The sequence below is a fragment of the Triturus cristatus genome, chromosome 4_2 (genome assembly GCF_964204655.1).
Source record: "Triturus cristatus chromosome 4_2, aTriCri1.1, whole genome shotgun sequence".
In the NCBI taxonomy this organism is placed as follows: Eukaryota; Metazoa; Chordata; class Amphibia; order Caudata; family Salamandridae; genus Triturus; species Triturus cristatus.
The window spans coordinates 720617182-720636733 of NC_140586.1; the positions used below are offsets into that span (position 1 = coordinate 720617182).

The window sequence follows — 19552 nt, forward strand, 5'->3', positions numbered from 1 at the left end:
ACTTGTGTGTTAGAAATTAATTGTTGCCCTAATTGTATTTTTTAAAACCGACTGACTTGACTGCACTTTACGGGGTCTGTTAGCCCCGGGTGGCCATTTTTCTTTTGCCACACGCTCCTCCCGGTCAGCGGTCTAGTCGCTGCACGCCGTCCTGTTTCCTCTCTACTTAAATGGCCCTGGAACTGACGCGCAGAGGGTGTGCCACTTGCGCGACAAAGGCAAGCCCGTCTGCGCCCGTTCGCGCCCATCCGGGACCAGGGGCCACGACCCCTGGCTTAATGAGTAGAGGATGCATATGTTACACTGCAAAAACTCTTTGAGTACCGTACTCTGCCGGCCCATGAATGTGTCCTACTTCACCCTATAGAAGCTGAAGCTGAAACTCTGTGTCCTTGCTGTAACTTCTCCTTTCGTAAACAGCTAGATAAGGACTATAGCTCTCGTAATATGGGCACTGTCACAGATCAACTCGGGGGTTCTCAGTTTAAAGGCTATCCCACAACTACTAGTGTTTTACATTTTTTTAGTATCAATTGCGCTCTCTTCCAAAATATAAATCCGACATTTTTGACTTATTGATCAGTGAGCAGCCTGATGCCCTATTTTTGACGAAACTTGGTTACAGGCTAGCCCGGGACCGGATGTAGCTGCAGCTTTGCCTTTTAACTATGCCATAGTCCGGAGAGATAGAGACTTTAAAAAAGGAGGTGGTATTGTCATAATTTTCAAAAAGTGCTACACATGCAAATTTGAAAGTTTATCTTCTTTGGGTTGTGAAGCGGCCCTATTTAAGCTCTCTTTAACCCCTAATTTCACCCTTTAAAGGGATATTGGCTTATCGCTCCCCTGGGCCATTTGGTCCATGGGCCTCATCTCTCCCAGAGTTAATTGCCTTTTTTCTGCTCACCACCGCTAATTTTTCTATTTTTGGTGACCTCAACTTACACTTGGAGGATTCGGAGTGTGTGACTAGCACTACTCTGATCTCTGATTTAGCAGCAATGAACATTGCTTTGTGGAACTCTGGTCCGACCCATGTAGCCGGTCATCTGCCGAACCCCATTTTTTTCTAGTTTAGCAAATATTGTCTGCCCGCAGCTGTGCCACTTGATTGGTCTGACCATTTTGCGGTAGGCTTTAGGCTCGGGCCACTGAAGAGCTCGGGCTCAATGGCACCCGACAATAGAAAGCTAACTAGAAACTGGGGTAAATTGCATATGGAAGCTTTTAATAACTCCTATCTTCCAATGCCCCCACCTTTAGACAAATGTCAGTCTCAGCCTTGGGTGCCATTCAGAATTAGATTATAAAAGCGATTGAGGATTGTCTCCCACCCTCAATCAAGAGATTCAATAACCATCGCCCTCCAGCCCCCTGGTATACAGAAAGACTTAAAACTGAGAAAACTAAATGCAAAGTCTTAGAGAGACATTGGAGGAGGGACTATGGGTCTAATGCCAAACTTGCCTATAAAAAAGCTAAAAGTAAATATAACTCGCTTTGCCGGTTGGAATAGGTCTCTTCTATGATCACTGGAGCACAGAATTGCTCCAGAGACCCTGTTCAATATGGTTTAGGAATTATCTGGCTCAAAAACTCAGCCCATTCCTCCTAGCCTCAATGAGTCACAATGTGACGACTTAGCTAAATTCTTGCTCAATAAGGTAGAAAAATGTTACTCTGAATTGAATAAGGATAAGCAGGCTAATACCTTTTACCTAGCACCCGTACTCCCGCAAACAGCCGGTATTACAGATGCCAGCAAGGATAGGGTGCCGGCACCCTCAAAAACGTTTGATTCTTGGTTGCCTTTAGACTTGAACTCATTCATGAAGCATCTTGGAAGTATCAAATCTGGCTCCCCGTGCGATCCTCTCCCTACCCAAGTGCTACAGCAGCTTGAGAAGCCCACTCTCACAATAATCATGGAGCTTTTGAATGCCTCCCTGCAGGAGGCATTCGTCCCCCCACAATGGAAACATGCCATGGTTCTTCCTCTGTTGCAAAAGGCCAACGCGGACCCGTCTCAGCCCGCTAATTACAGACCAATCTCTCTACTTCCGGTCTTTTCAAATATTTTAGAGACACACAAACAAGCAGCTATCTAATTTTGTAGAAACTCAAAACTTTCTACACTTTTCTCAATCCGGTTTTAGAGCAGATTTTTCCACAGAAACCACACTCCTGGCAGTCACAGAAGTGCTTAGACGCCGCCTGGATGGAGGAGGCACCGCTGCTCTTATACTATTAGATCTGAGTGCGGCTTTACAGGTTCAGCATTGAATTGGCTCACTTCTTTCCTTACAGATCGATCATTCCAAGTTTTTTTTCCCTCGGCCAGCTCTAAAAACTATTCCTCTCCCTACAGAGTACTCCAAGGCTCTATTCTTAGCCCGCTGCTATTTAATATCTACGTCAGACCTTTGGCAGATATTGCGGAAGAGGCTGGGTTGTCTCTGTTTTCTTATGCTGACGACACCCACATTATCTTTTCTCTCTCCACGGAAAGCGAGACTGAGCCTTCGGCTCTCCACATAGGACTGCGCAAAATTGCATCTTGGAGGCAAACAAACTTCCTTAAATTGAACGGTGAAAAAACAGAGGTCTTAATTCTGGGGGAAAATAAAGATCTCTGGAGCAGCCAACATTGGCCTGCGGTAATGGGTAACCTGCCCAAGCCCGTTCATCAGGTCTGCAACCTTGGCTTTATTCTCAACGACCAACTCTCTATGCATTAACAAGAGCCGTTAAGGTTGCTGCATCCTGCTTCACCATCTTGAAATGGTTTGGAAAATTATGTGGATGCTACTGTGCTCTGCCCAAAAAAACGTAGTCCAGGCCATGGTCACCTCTAGATTAGACTACGGTAACGTCCTTTTTAGGTCTCGCCTGGCGACGCAGCGCATGTGCGCTGCTCGCCTTGGCGAGATCTATTATTGACGGTTTTTCTAGCGAAGGGAAAAAAGAGGTGGCACGCGCGAACAGAAGAGGTGCACGCGTACAGACAGGAGCTGTGCACTCCGTACGCGTGCACATCTCCTATCCCCGGAGGCTCGCGTAACACAGCGCGCGCATCTCGGCTTTCACTTTCCCTTCCCCCGTCGGCTCCACGGAGCCAGCTTGTTTAACATGTTCGAAAGTTTTTTTACATCACTTTTGCGAAAGACCAGCAGCTTTGCACTGTTCCCAGACCATTTGCTTCCAAGCTTGTCAGTTTCTATCCTGCATTTTTATTGTATATTTTTTAACATTTTTTAAAAACAACTTTTGCTACCGGTGTATGTGTTTTTTTTACTGCATGTCATTTCTGCATATATTTATTTACCAATCCAAAAAATCTGTCTGCCATATTGTAATGGTAAATTAAGAATCATGTATGACAAAACATTACAAGATGGCTGTGCAATGATGCATCAACGTCACATACGCACTGCATCAATGAGAATATTGAAAGCATCCAATCTCTGCCGCCGCCTCCTCCTACTTCACTGGTGGAGAAAGACTAGGCTCTGAAGGGGTGCTCATCCCTTGACATAGTAAGTCCGGATGGGAAAATCAATGCCAGAAAAAATGAGGTACATTGTTTTCCCAAAGAAGAAGTTTCCTTAAGAGTGGCTGGGCATGATATCATACATTCAATAAATAAACAAGTATTAAAAATGCAATAGGTTTCGCCTTTCATTAGGTTAAAGCCATTTGCTTTGCTATACAATACCATTAGCAAAGCAAATGGCTTTAACTTAATCAAAGGCAAGACCTATTGCATTTTCAATGCTTGTTCTTGGATCCAATAAGGACGTGACCTGCAAGCTGCTCTGTCAGCTTCCTAGAGCGGCCTCTGTTTCTGGAGCCCTAAGAGATCTCCACTGGCTCAGGGTGGAGAACCGGATTAAGTTTAAGGCCCTAACTTTTATGATCAAAATCGAATCTGGTACAGCCCCTCAGTATCTACAAGCCTTAGTAAACCCTATCAGCCACTGCGTTCTCTAAGATCCTCCACCCAGGCGAAATTTTCAGTGCCAAGGATCAAACTTTCTCGTATGGGGGCCCGCTCCTTTGCCTATGTGGGCCCTTCATTATGGAACTCTCTCTCCCCCGTCTTTTCGCACTGAAACCGCCTATGTGCTATTTCGCAAATTGGTAAACACATGACCATTTGATCAATAACTGTGTCTGCTTACTCATTCAAAAACCTTTTTAATTCTAAATCTTTTCTTCCTCTGTCCTTCTCAGGCTGGCGCCGGGAAACCTCTGGGTAGCATTTGTGCCTTACAAATTCAAATATTATAATAATAACTACAGTCTCTATCAGATATGGTTATTTTCTCTATAAACTACTGTTCATTATTTTCTTATAACATTCTGACATCTCTAGTGTGAATATTTTGTTACTACTCAATTGTATATTTCACAAGTAAGGGACAGCACTGCAGCACCATCACTTTGTGCTCATGTGTGAGATCACCCCTCCTGGCTCTTCGCTCACCTCACTAGTTGTAAAAAAAAAAGCCATGTCAATTACAAAGGCTACCTTAAAGCAGACAGGCTTGAATTGCAGCAATGTCTGTCCTTCCAGGTGCTGCCTGTCTGACTTCATTCAAGAGATTACAGGGCCACATCCAAGTCGACGGTGTCATTTGCCTTTGATAACCCAGGGTCTTTCATAATATGACTCTGAGCCAAGTACAAACGCATGAGCCCTAGACTTTCAGTGGTAGCAATGAGACGCAGCAACAGACTCAACAATCATCAAGTAGCACAGTAACTAATTGTCCAAAGCAGTGCTTACCTTTTTAGAAGAGAAAGTACTTTAATACACTAATAAAAAAATGTAAAAAGAGATACTACACACTACAATATACATGCACTAATGCACTAACCTGGGGCCATTGTACTCAGAATGTAAAGGTACCTCTTCTCAACCGCTTAATTCTATGTAAAGGGTGTGTAGAGGTTTCAGGGACAGGTGCCATGCTACCCCTCCGGTGTTTAGAGTTTGTGCACTCCATTTTACAGTTACTAGTGCCAATGTCTATCTTACCAATACAAGCCGTAGCCCTCTGCTGGCCGCTGCTAGGACTGCAGCACAAGTCTGGTCTCTCCTCTAGGAGAACCATGAGCTTGCAGTATCCCAGCTCCTCTTGGACACAGCAGCTGCAGGGCTTCTACCCTGGAACTGGTTCTTATCAGCATATGGCATCATACCCAGTGCTTGATGGTCACTGGCACTCTTCAGGGATGGTTAGTTGGGCAGTGTCAGATCATAGAGCGGACGTTGGAGCTTCAATGGTGGTAAGGTGGCAGTGGCTCTACTCTTTAAGAGGACACTGTGGCATGGATGTCCACGATCAGAGTGGTGCAGTCTACTTGGGCACACTTCAGCAGTGCCCTGGTCATGCCGCTTCAGAAAGACAGCTTGGGCACACTTCAGTATGGTGACGCAGCACAAGCCATTGCAGGCAAGAAATGACGATGCTCCAAATAAGAAACATGTCTGTTACCATCTCTCCAATCTCTTCTGGGAGGATGGACATACAGCTCAGAGGACAGCTACTTTTTGCTTGCCAGGGCAGTCAACACCTCCTGCAGGGTTGGCTCACTTCATCCTTCTTCTCAGGCAGGTCAGCTTGCATGCTCTTCAGAAAAGGGAGACAGGTCTTCCATCCTGGCTAGACTCCAAGTGATGTCCCCTCACCGCTGGAAGGTCGACTATCAGGCAGACACCAGCTCTTGTTGCACAATAGCCCTCAGGCTTAGCAGAGGATGCATATTCTCTGGCTGCTCTGTCGGTTCTCCTTTCATGAGTGCTTTTTAAAGCGGTCTTCCACACTAAGCCTTTGTGTAGATTGATGCTACTTGCGGCAAGTCCTCTCCATGTGGAAGCACCCACAACAGTGGCACAAAGAGGTGAGAGCATTCTGTACCAGGATATCAACAGCTTCACTTATCAGTGATCAGGAAGAGATAAAAAAAAACATTATGGCGTCTCCCAAAGGACCCTTCACGCTCTGAACAACATTTCCACCTTTCACCCTCACCATTGTTCAAACGGCAGGGCTCGGGAAGACCCAATAACAGGTCCTCCTGCAAAAAACCTAATTGAATTTCCAAATGGAAGTCAATGTCAGCAATCCATTTTTACTGTCTGGTAAAAATAAGTTCACCTCCATCTTATGCCATTTAACAAAATGGACCAAAATAGAACCAAGAGGCCTCCATTACTCTGGCTCACTCATACATGATGTATACAGCAAGCAGGTCTCACACAGATCTACACATAAGCAAGCATGGGGAAGTTAGTGCTAGGACGGGATTTGCATGAAGCAGCTGAACTTTACGAAATGGGCCAGTAGGCCTCCACTACCATGGCATATAGAAAGGTCTGGTGACAACTACAGATTCACGAAAAAAAACACAAGCAGCCACCACCACGCTACATACTAAACCCATGACAGGGACAGTAGTCCACTGACATTCGTTATGTTTTCATACCATAGTCAAAAGAAGGGAATAGACCACTATATTCCAGCTCAAGGACTTATCTGCAAGTTACCAAATACAATAAGGACAAATGTAATGCAAATAACACATCGCTAATGCGATTTGTGTTTAATCATGTAGAGGCTTCGAGCCTAAAAGAAATTAGGCCTTATGGATACATGTATGATGAACAAAGTGACGAATGCATGGCATGATCCCAAGACTAGTAGCATGTAGGAATGCCCCCTTTCTTCTTGAAATTACATAGCCCAAGATGGCTTAAATACAACAAGATTATTTTTATGAAACAATTGGAAGGATTTTACAAATGTATAAATGTATACAAATAGACTTGGGATAACAAAAGTGTAAATAATTGCATCAGACAGAGCATACTGCTCTGAGAATAATGTCTAGGTTGTTAATTTAGAAGAAAATGTAAGAAAAGAACAAGTTACTTACCTTCGGTAACGATGTATCTGTAAGAAACATTAGTTAGTTAGATTCTTCACCTTAGAATATCCCCAGGCGTCAGACTGGATCCAGAAGATTTTTCATCAGCAATACCTCTTGCGCGTCGCTAGGCGTCGTCTGCGGCTCCGCGTCCGCCGTCGTGCGCCGGAATGACGTCGGAGTACTTAGACGCCGCCCTCGCGCGCTGACGTCAGTTCTTGTACATAGCCTTCCGCGCCAGGAACGCAGAACCATGCAAGAGACCGACACTGGTGCAAAAAAAAAAAAGTTCTAGGGCCCTGAAAGCGATAGCCTTAACCCTAGATGTCAGTTCGCAGAACGGGGAGGATGGGTGGGTCGGTGAGGAATCTAACTAACTAATGTTTCTTACAGATACATCGTTACCGAAGGTAAGTAACTTGTTCATCTGAAAGAAACACGTTAGTTAGATTCCTCACCTTAGAATAGATACCCACGCAATACCATCCCCGGTGGTGGGTCTGCGAACCAAGATCACACCAGAAAGTCCTGGAGGACAGAACGGCCAAAGAATCCATCCCTCCGGACTTGGCTGTCTAGGCAATAGTGCCTGGCAAACGTGTGCAGCGAAGCCCACGTCGCTGCCTGACAGATATCCTGCAAAGGGACTCCCCGTCCCAAAGCAGTAGTAGCCGCTGTGGCCCGAGTAGAATGGGCTCGCAGCCCAACAGGAGGGTCCTTTTTCGCCAAGGAATAACAGATTTTTATACACAAAACGGCCCACCGGGAGATGGTCTGTTTGTGCACAGCTTTTCCCTTCTTTGCACCCACGTAGCCAACGAAAAGCAGGTCGTCCACTCGGAACTGTTTCGTGCGGTCCAAATAAAAGGAGAGCGCACGTTTTGGGTCCAGACGGTGGAGCCGCTCTTCCTCTTTGGAAGGGTGCGGAGGCGGAAAGAAGGTGGGCAAGGTGACAGATTGCCCAGGATGAAAGGGGGTCACCACTTTCGGTAGAAAGGAAGGACGAGGCCGAAGGACAACCTTGTCCGGATGAACAGATAGAAAAGGAGGCTTGGACGATAGAGCCTGGAGCTCACTCACCCGTCTAGCCGAGGTGATGGCTACCAGGAAAGCAGTCTTAAGAGTTAGAAGACGAAGAGGACAATCGTGAAGAGGCTCAAAGGGAGCGCACATCAGGAATGTCAAGACAAGATTCAAGTCCCACTGAGGCATTACGAAAAGGACAGGAGGAAACGTGTGAGTAATGCCTTTAAGAAAGCGTGACACTACAGGGGACTTGAAAAGAGAGGGCTGATCAGGAAGCCGTAAGAAGGCAGAGAGGGCAGCAAGATAACCTTTCAAGGTGCCCAGGGCAGAGCCCTGCCGGGCCAAAGAAAGAAGAAAGAGGAGAACCTCAGAAAGAGGGGCGGAAAGGGGATCCACAGCCTTTGCTGTGCACCATGCCACAAATTTGTTCCACCGGCAGGCGTATACCGTCTTTGTGGAGGGACGCCTGGCTGCCAGAATGATATCACAGACTTCAGGAGGCAAGTCAAATTGCATCAACTGCCGCCGCTCAATCTCCACGCATGGAGGTGGAGGCTGGACAGGTTCGGGTGGAGGACCGTCCCCTGCTGCTGCGACAGAAGATCCTCCCGAAGGGGCAGACGTATCGGAGGATCAGTCAACATACTGAGCAGCTCGGGATACCAGTACCTTCGTGCCCAATCCGGAGCCACCAAGATGACTTTGGCCCGGTCGCGCCTGATCTTCTTCAGCACTCTGGGCAGAAGTGGTATAGGCGGAAAGGCGTACAACAGACCGCAACTCCAATCGCGACGAAAAGCGTCGCTGAGCGAGTGCCGCCTTGGAAATTCCAACGTGCAGAACTGCTGACATTGCGCGTTCTCGTCGGTGGCGAATAGATCTAACCAAGGCTCTCCCCACTGCTGAAAGAGACCTTGCGCCACCTCGGAGTTCAGACGCCATTCGTGATCCATCATGCACCGGCGGCTGAGTTCGTCTGCTCTGGCGTTCAGAGAGCCCGCCAGATGTTGAACCACCAGGGTGATGCCCTGGTGTTCCAGCCATGTCCAGAGGCGCAGAGCCTCCTGATAAAGGGTCCACGACCCCACCCCGCCCTGTTTGTTGCAATACCACATGGCGGTGGTGTTGTCCGTGAACACCTGCACGACACTTCCCCGGACAAAGGGAAGGAAGGCTTTCAGTGCAAGTCGGATCGCTCTCAGCTCCAACAAGTTGATGTGGAGGCGAGACTCCGCCGGAGACCAGAGGCCTCTGATCTCCGCCTCTCCCATATGGCCACCCCATCCCAGGAGGGACGCATCCGTCACTACGACATGCTCAGGAAGGGGTAGGGAGAGGCTCTTGCCCGTGACCCAATCGCGGTCCGTGAGCCACCACTGCAACTGCTGTGCAGTGCCCTCCGAGATCAAGACATGGTCGGACAGGTTGCCGTGATGCTGGGCCCACTGAAACTTCAGGTCCAACTGCAGAGCCCGCATGCGCCGCCTGGCGTGATCCACTAGGAGGATGCAGGAGGCCATCAGCCCCAGAAGCCGCAACACTAGCCTGACCGAAACCCAGGATAGAGGCCGAAAAATGGGAATCAGGGCCTGTATATCCCGGACCCGCTGCTCCGGTGGATGGACCCGGAACTGCGCCGAATCGAGAACCGCTCCGATGAAGAGGAGCTGCTGAGAGGGGCTCAGGTGTGACTCCGGCACGTTGATGGAAAACCCCAGCAAATGCAGGAGATCCACCGTAGTCTGGAGGTGGGAGACGACTGCCTGGGGCGAGCCCGCCTTCAACAACCAGTCGTCGAGATAGGGGAAGACTGGAACCCCTGATCTGCGCAGATGAGCTGCGACCACCGCCATCACTTTCGTGAACACCCGAGGGGCACTGGTAAGGCCGAAGGGGAGCACGGTGAACTGAAAGTGCTCCTGACCCACCGTGAACCGCAGGTAACGCCGGCAGGACGGGGATGTGGAAATATGCGTCCTGCAAGTCCAACGCTACCATCCAGTCTCCAGGGTCGAGGGCAGCCAGAACCTGAGCCAAAGTTAACATTTTGAACCGTTCCTTCCGGAGGAAGGCATTGACGTTCCGGAGGTCCAAGATAGGGCGTAGGCCCCCTTTGCCCTTCTTGGGGACCAGAAAGTAGTGGGAATAACAACCACGACCTACTTCTGGGCTCGGAACGCGCTCGACGGCCCCCTTGGCCAAGAGGGCCATAACTTCCTCGTGGAGAAGATTCAAATGATCCCCCGAGATACGGTGGTGCTGCGGTGGCATGGCTGGAGGGGTCGTCTCGAAGGGGAGGGAGTAGCCCCTTCGGACGATTTGCAGCACCCACCTGTCCGACGTGATGGACCGCCAGTGGAGCAGGTGATGGCGAACTCTGCCGCCCACTGGCGTGGAATGGGCCTGAAAGCTCAGACTAGGAAGGCTTTGAGGCGGATGCTGCCGGGGTGGATGTGGACTGACCGCGTCGTCCTCCAGTACCGCCTCGGCGGAAACCACGTCCGCGTGCAGGTTGGTTCTGCGGCCGGTGGCTAGGCGGACGTGAGGAGGTGCCCCTTCCTTGGCCACGAAAGGAGCGAAAAGCAGAAGTTTGGGGCCGCGGGGCCGAGAGGCCCAAGGACGTGGCCGTAGCCCGGGAGTCCTTGAAGCGAGCCAGCGCACTGTCCGCTTTCTCACCAAAAAGGCGAGCGCCATCAAAAGGCATGTCCATGAGGGTGCTCTGGACATCCCCTGAAAAAGACGTGGACCGCAGCCAGGCGTGACGTCGAAGCGCCACCGTGGTAGAAATCGCCCTACCCAGCGAGTCCGTAGTGTCAAGACCACATCGGATTGCATGGCGCGCTGCATCTCTCCCATCGGCCATGGCCGAGGAAAGCCGCGCCCGGACCTCCTCCGGGCACAGTGGCAGCACGTCCTCCACCGCATCCCACAGAGAGTGGGAATAACGGTCCAAGAGACAGGCGGTGTTCAAAGACCGCAGGCCCAAACTGAGCGAAGAGAACAGCTTCTTACCAAACTGTTCCAGTCTCTTGGAATCCCGGTCCGGAGGAGCGGACGGGAAGGAGGATTGGGAGGTAGAGGCCTGGATAACCAGACTCTCGGGGGTGGGGTGTTGGGACAGAAAACTGGGGTCGCCCGGAGCAGGGCGGTGGCGCCTGGCAACGTTCCTATCCACAGGAGTGACTGTGGAGGGCTTGGACCAGGTGCCCTGCAGAACGTCAGTGAGGGTCTCATTGAATGGCAGCAGAGGCTCAGTGGAGCATGCGGCAGACTGAAGCACCTCAGTGAGGATGTTAGTCCTCACAGCCACGGCAGGCAGCTCAAGCCCAAGGGCTTCGGCCGCCTTGCGCAGCACCACAGAAAAAGCTGCACCCTCCTCCGAAGCCACAGTCGGAGGAGAGATGAATACAGTGTCCGGTGAGGTATCCAACCCACTGGCCTCCCCCAGTTCATCTGCCCAGTCCTGTGCAAGTTGGCTCTGAAGGGCCATCGGGTCATCAGACCCCTCCCAGTCGCCTCCGTCATCCGATTCCTGGTAAACAGGAGGAATGATCGGAGCCGGTCGATAGACAATATGTGTCTCTAGCGGCGTCGGATGCGGCGTCGGGACCGGACAGGGGCTGAACCGGGGATCGACGTCGACCGGAGCCGGCGTCGGGGGTGGTATCGGTGTCGGTGCCGGCGGAGGAGGCGTAACGAGGTCGACCGGCGTCGACGGGGGCCCAGGCTCGGGCCCCTCGGGGACCTGCGGCGTCGGGGCCAGAGCCTCCAACGGGGCCGGAGCCGCCGGCACGCAAGGTCGCCCAGTCGAGTCCGCGGTGCCCGAAGGCGCGCCAGTGGGCGTCGACGGCGGGGCCAGGCTCCTCATGGGCGAGAGGAAGGCACTGACCTCCGCCGGCGTCGCGTCAGTCCCAGGGACTGTCGGGTGTGGGGACTTGGAACCACCCAGACCCTCGGCCGAGTCGCGCGACCGGCGAGGGGAGTCCGAAGAGCGGTGTCGCTTCTTGGACTTCTTGGAGTGCCTCGACTTACCTGAAGACTTCGAGCCAGACGAGTGACTATGTCGAGTGCTGCTCCGCGACCGATCCTTGGACCTCCTCCTGGACCGGGATCAAACGCGGCGCGGAGCCGAGTGGCGAAGCTCGAGAAGCTTGCGGGACGACTCCCGCCTAGCTTTCGAGGTCAGGGCCATATAATCGGAGCACGACGCCGCGTCGTGGTCGAGGCCCAAGCAGTACAGGCACCGGCGGTGATGATCGGTCACCGACATCAGTCGGTGACAGTCTTCGCAGGCCTTGAAACCAGGCATCCTACCGGCACCAGAGTCGAGAAATGACCAAAAAGAGTCAAAAAGCTAGTCAAAAATTGACTAAAGGGGTAGCTGTCCCGGATCGGCGTGGAAAAAAGAAGAACTGACATCAGCGCGCGAGGGCGGCGTCTAAGTACTCCGACGACGTCATTCCGGCGCACGACGCCGACGACGGACGCAGAGCTGCAGACGACACCTAGCGACGCGCAAGGGGTATTGCGGACGAAAAATCTTCCGGATCCAGTCTGACGCCTGGGGATATTCTAAGGTGAGGAATCTAACTAACGTGTTTCTTTCAGATCAAAGGAATGTATCTATAGATTGGCTATTAACACAATGTTTGTATTTTTATTTACACAATTTTGTATTATTGAAAAAATTATTGTCCTGAAGGAGGTGACGATCTTTTTTAACACCGAAACGCCACGTCGACAGTTTTTTCCTAATTTTATCATGTACAATGTATGTTTTTAATAAAAAGTGATGAATAATGTTTTTAATAACTTGTGTTAAAATATTTTGATGAAATACTTTGCTGATCAATAAAATAGACAAATAGAACATTCAGTTTAAACTTGTTTTGTTTTTAACTATGGGGCATTGTGTACAAATAAAAATGTAAATTTGGTAACTTGGTAAGATTAGACCTTATAAAAGCTTGTTTTTAAAGGTTCCAGGGTGATCCAGATCTGACTGGACAGATCATTGGGGTTGAAGATATCGATCTTTTCCCTCTAGAGTAAAAGGAAAGGGGAGTTTGATTTGTTTAAATGTGAATACCCCTTGCCTTTCCAAAATGAGCGTACCTCCCACATCACCTTTCATATTGCAAAAGGAATATGCTACTTACCAGTATGCATCTGTTCTTGGCATTTAGAGCTGCAGAGCCACACACTAAGGATAAGATCGCCATCTGGTGTTGGGCTCGGATGATTGCAGGTTGTTGTTATCTTCGGAAGAAGTCTTTGGTCACGAGATTGGTGACTCCTCCCCTGGACACCAGTGCGCATGGGCATCCACTCCATCCTCAGATTGTTTTTCGCCATGATGGGAAACGATGGAGTGTATAAGAAGTAAAGAGAAAGGATGTCCATGTGTAGTGTCTAATTAAGACAATGCTGGAACGGATACAGGTCCCGGGGAGGCGCGTGGGCGTGTGTGGCTCTGCCGCTCTACATGCCAAGAACAGATGCATACTGGAAAGTAGCATATTCCGTTCGAGGCATATGAGCTGCAGATCACACACTAAGGATAGACTATATAGCAGTGTCTCCCCTAGCGGTGGTCACCTGTATCAGTTGCAGCAGTTTGGAATAGAGTTTTTAGGACAGCTTGGCCTACTGAAGCTTGTTGTTTGGATTGCACATCAACACAGTAATGCTTAGTGAAGGTGTGTGTAGTAGACCATGTGGCTGCTATGCAAATGTCTTCTAAGGGGATGTTCCCTAAGAATGCCATAGAAGCCCCTATTTTACGCGTGGAGTGCGCCCTAGGGGGAACGTTTAGCTTTTTGGTAACATATTTGGATACATTTCACTATCCATCTGGCGATACCCGATTTGGAAATAGGGTTGCCTTTATGTGGTGGAGCGAAAGCAACAAACAGTTGCTTGGTTTTCCGAAAAGGTTTGGTTCTGTCGATGTAATACAGCAAGGCTCTCTTAACATCTAAGGTATGAAGTGCCCTCTCAGCTACTGAGTCTGGATTAGGGAAAAAGACTGGCAGTTCGACTGACTGGTTTAGATGGAATGGGGAAATGACTTTAGGGAGGAATTTTGGATTCGTCCTAAGAACCACTTTGTTCCGATGTAGTTGTAGGAAGGGTTCTTCGAGAGTTAAGGCTTGTATTTCACTTACTCTTCGCAGGGATGTGATTGCGATGAGGACAGCCACTTTCCATGTTAGGAACTGCAGTTCGCATTTGTGCATTGGTTCAAATGGGGGACCCATGAGCCTTGTTAGAACAATATTAAGGTTCCACACCGGGGAAGGTGGTAACCTTGGAGGAATAATTCTTTTAAAACCCTCCATAAATGCTTTAATGGCTGGTACCTTAAAGAGGGACAGGTGTTGTCTATTTTGCAAATAGGCTGCTAATGCCGCTAGATGTAGACGTATAGAGGAATACGCTAAATTGCATCTTTGCAAGTGTAGTAAATAGCAAATGATGTTTTGGATGGAAGCATCCAGTGGTTGTATGTCATTGTTAGCGCAGTAAATGTCAAATCGTTTCGATTTTGCAGCATAGCATGCCTTAGTAGTAGGTCTTCTGGCTTCTTTTATGATATTCATACAGTCTGGAGGAAGGTTGAGGTACCCGAACTCTAAGACTTCAGGAGCCAGATTGCCAAGTTCAGTGTTTGAGGATCTGGGTGTCTGATTTCTCCGTGGTTCTGGGTTAAAAGATCCGGGGAGAGATGCAGTTTTTGATGTGGAACTAGCGATAGTTCCAAAAGTGTGGTGAACCAGGGTTGACGTGCCCAAGTGGGAGCCACTAGGATGAGTGTTAGCGACTGTTGTTTCAGTTTGCGTACAACAAATGGAATGAGTGGGAGAGGCGGAAAAGCGTACGCAAATCTGCCTGACCAGTTCATCCATATTGCATTGCCCTGTGACCGTGGGTGTGGGAACCTGGCGGCGAAGGTTGGGCAGTTTGCGTTTTCTTGTGTGGAGAAAAACAGGTCTATGTCTGGTTGTCCCCACTTTTGGAAGAATGGGAGTAAGACTTTGGGGTGTAGTTCCCATTCGTGTATCTGCTGTGTGTGGCGACTTAAGGGGTCGGCCACCTGGTTCTGAACCCCTGGGAGGTGTTCTGCTAGCAGGTAGATGTTTTGGGGAATTGCCCATCTCCAAATTTGTTGCGCCAGTTGGGACAGTTGTATAGAATGTGTCCCTCCTTGTTTCTGTATGTAATACATTGTGGTCATGTTGTCCGTGCGGATGAGGACAGTCTTGTGTTGTAGATGCACTTGGAACGATTTCAGTGCTAGGAACACCGCTAGAAGTTCTAGGTGATTGATGTGGAGCTGTTTTTGTTGAGTGGTCCACCTTCCCTGAGTGGTGTGTTGAAGGAGGTGGGCTCCCCACCCCGTGAGAGATGCATCGGTGGTCAGCACAACTTGTGGAAGAGGCTGTAAGAACGGCCGCCCTTTGGACAGGTTGATGGTGTTCCACCACTTCAGCGAGCGAAGTGAGCGGCTGTCCACCAACACCAGATCGGTAAGGTGTCCGTGGGCCTGATTCCACTGTTGTGCTAGACATTCCTGTAAGGGACGCATTTGAAGGCGTGCGTAGGGTACTATGGAGATGCATGACGCCATCATGCCTAAGAGTTGCATGAACACTCTTGCGGGGAGAGAGTGTTGTGTTTGAAATTTCTTGATGAGACTTTGTATGTTGGCTATCCTGGCTGTGCTGGGATAAGCTACGGCTTTGGATGTGTCTATGGTGGCTCCCAGGTATTGTTGTACTTGGGAGGGTTGTAGTTGAGATTTGGGATAGTTGATGGTAAATCCCAAGTTGTGTAGGGTTTGAATAGTGCGGTGAGTGTGGATAACGCATTTGTCTAGAGTATTGGCTTTTATGAGCCAATCGTCCAGATAGGGGAAGACATGGATTTCTTGTCTCCTGAGATATGCTGCCACAACTGCCAAGCATTTGGTGAATACCCTGGGTGCAGTTGTTACTCCGAATGGGAGAACTGTAAACTGATAGTGCTGACCATCTACCACGAATCGTAGATACTTCCTGTGAGCGGGATGCATAGGGATGTGAAAATATGCGTCCTTGAGGTCTAATGTGGCAAGGAAGTCTCCTTGTTGAAGTAATGGAAGGACCTGTTAGAGAGTGATCATGTGGAAATGATCCGATTGTATGTACTGGTTTAGTAGTCTGAGGTCCAGTATGGGTCTTAAGGTTTTGTCCTTTTTGGGAATGAGGAAGTATAGGGAATATACTCCTGTGCCCTGATGTTGTAGTGGAACAGGTTCTATTGCGTGTTTTTGAAGCAAAGACTGTATTTCTTGTTTGAGGAGCGTGAGGTGGTGAGACGTCATGTGACGGTGCCTGGGTGGTATGTTTGGGGGTGGGTTTATGAGTTCGAGGCAGTAGCCAGATTGGATAATTTGTCTTGCCCACCTGTCTGTAGTGATGGTATTCCAGACAGGTAGGAACTGTTGAAGTCTTCCCCCGACCGGAGTGGAATGGTCTGGGGGGAGTGGTGGCAAGTCACTGTTTGGTGGCTGTAGAGGTGCGGGTGTTGTTGTTATTGCCCCGTCCTCGGCCTTTAGTATTGTTTCCCCGATAACCTCCTCTAAAATATCCTCTGTTAGGGGATGTTTGACCTGATGCTTTGAAGGTGGAAGAGTTGTCTGTTCCCACATTTTTGGAAGCTCCTCTATAAAAGGAGCAACAGAAGGAGCCTCTGGGTTGAGTAGACTGCAATGCTCCCATAGATTTGGCAGTCTCATTATCTTTCTTCATTTTTTCTAGGGCAGTGTCTACTGCAGGCCCGAATAGTTGCTCCTGATTAAAGGGTTGAGCAAGAATGGTGGTTTGGACTTCCGGCTTGAAGCCGGAAATGCGCAGCCATGCGTGGCGTCCAAGCAATACGCTTGTGTTGACTGCCCTAGAGGCGGTGTCCGCTGCGTCTAATGCACATTTAATGGAGGCATTGGATATTAGTTTGCCCTCTTGGATGAGGTCAGTGGCCTGTGTTTTGTATGGATCAGGCAGGTGTTGCAAGAGATCCTCTAGTTGATCATAATGAGCTCTATCATAACGAGCCAATAGGGCTTGTGTATTGGCAATACGCCAGTGGTTAGCAGCTTGTGCGGCAACCCTTTTGCCGGAAGCCTCCAAGAGTTTAGACTCTTTGTCTGGGGGCGGCGTGTCTCCGGTTGTTTGGGAGTTCGCCCGCTTTCTGTCATTTGATACGACTAGTGAGTCTAGGGGGAGTTGCGCCTTGATGTACGCAGGATCTTGTGGCGCCGGTCTATATTTTTCTTCTATTCTGGGGTTGAGAACCCGGCCCTGACAGGGTCTTTAAAAACCTAATTGGCATGCTTTATCACTCCCTTAATCATGGGTAGAATGTGAACTGTTTTCTGCGACTGCTCAAAAGTGTCGAGGAGAAAATCCTCCTCAGGAGTGTCTGTGTGCATGGTGACGCCATGAAACGATGCTGCTCTGTTTATAAGCTGACCGAACCCTAAATGGTCATCAGGAGGGGAGGGTTTTGAGTGGTATGGAGTGGGGTCAGGTATATCAGGCATAGGGTAAGTCCAGTCATCTACTGGTGCTGTGTCCGGGAGTGTAAAGGGATCAGTAGGATCAGTGGGATAAGTAAAGAAATCTGGGTCTCCCCCTCCCCCTAAATCATCATCATCCTGTGGAGGTGGTGTGTGAGAAGGAGATGGTAGAGGTGAAGGCGGTGGGGGTGGGGGGGATGGAATAGGAGGTAATGTAGGAGAGGAAGGACGTATGGGTGAAGTGGCACAGTCCTTCTTCCTTGGAGGTGCTGGAGGAGGTGTTGTGTCCAGCTTCCTTTTCTTGTAGGGCACCGCTGTGACATGTCCAGTTTTTGGATTTATGTATATCCGTTTTTGCTTTGGATCAGGCCGAAAGAGTTCCTCACTGTCCGAAGGCGGCTTTGGCGCCGACTTTTTGGTTTCTGATTTTGATTTTTGTTCTTTATGGACTTGTTTTGGCACCGAGGATGTTTTTGGTGCCGAAGAACTTTTCGGTTCCGGTGGATTTTTCGGTGCCGAGGAACCTTTCGGTGCCGAAGGACCTTTCGGTGCCGACGAGCCTTTTGGTGTCGGTGGAGACCTAGGCGCCGAAGAACGTTTCGGTGCCGGTGGAGATGTCGGTGCCGAGTGACGTTTCGGGGCCGATGGAGATTTCGGTCTCGGAGCCTGCTTCGGTGCTGAAGGTATTATAGGCACAATTACATGAGGTTTGCTCGAGCCCGAGCCACCTGCAGGCTTACTTTTCTTCGGAGCCGGGCCCGAGGGCGGGGCTTCTGAAGATGTTTTTTGATCGCGACTGGGCCCAGCTGGCAGAGTCTTGACCAATGTCTTTTTGGGTGGTGTTGGGGTAGGTGGGGCTGGTACTCGCAGGCTGCCCCGGATCAGAATCGTCGGCCTCGGACACGATCTGGAGATCTTCGGAGTCGTCGTCAGGGACATCCTGCGCAAAGATGTCTTCTGGTTCCGGAACCGGCTTGGCCATGATATGGCGTCGAGCTCTTCGGTCCCGGATAGTTTTCTTGGAACGGAATGCGGCGCAGGCTGGACAGCTGGATTCGTTGTGGTCTGGTGAAAGGCACAAATTACAGACCTCGTGGTGATCGCTATGAGGAAACTTTGCTCCACATTGGGGGCATTTTTTAAAAGGTGTCCTTTCCATCAGCCGCGTCCGGATTCGGTCCAATATGGATTTCGACGTCGAGTTTCAAATTTTGAGAGTTGTAGTGATTGCTTATAAGTTTTCTGCTGGAGCGGAAAAAAGTTCATCCGAACCCAATGGCGGAAAAAAACTATCTGAGGATGGAGTGGAAGCCCATGCGCACTGTTGTCCAGGGGAGGAGTCACCAATCTCGTGACCAAAGACTTCTTCCGAAGACAACAACAACCTGCAATCATCTGAGCCCAACACCAGATGGCGATCTTATCCTTAGTGTGTGATCTGCAGCTCATATGCCTCGAACACCATGATACCAAGTGCTCTCAGTCGGCCACTTTGAAAAAGGAACCAGGATTGTACACCATTTGTGGAGACATTCCGGATTCAAAGAAATGCATGCAGATGCTGATGGGCTATGATTGATGCAGCTGCCAAGTCTCCAGACACTTCCAAAAGTCTTCTGATGATGATTAATAATCTATGAGGCTCCGACTACTGTTGCTTGGCCACCTCTCCGCCTCACCTGAGAGAGGCCACAGGCAAGCCCGTAGAGGGAGCAGAGAGCAGAACTGAATTGAGTTTGGTTTTCTTGCATTCTGTGATTTCTAGTCCCAAAAGGCCTCAGAATTACAAACTTTAACTGGGTCGCTTATTCATGAATTACTAAGAACAACAGAAAACATTTTGGGTTGGTGCAAAAAATATTTACTGCATAATAATGCATACTACAAGTGTACATCAAAAAGCAAATTTCAAGTCACCTCGGGAGGTCTGTAACCTCATAATGGCACTTTCCCTATTGCCTTATGGTTCAATATGGTCACACATATGCTTGGCTAATTGCCATAGCCTCATAATATACAGGCACGAGGGTATAT

The 19552-nt window shown here is 49.5% G+C and overlaps 1 protein-coding gene across 3 annotated transcripts in view; it reads right to left on the reverse strand.

Moving 5' to 3' along the window:
• The window catches only part of LOC146834963 (protein zyg-11 homolog B), a 308674-nt gene that overhangs the window by 130324 nt on the left and 158798 nt on the right, over positions 1-19552 (reverse strand). The gene's annotated exons all lie outside the window — the stretch shown is intronic.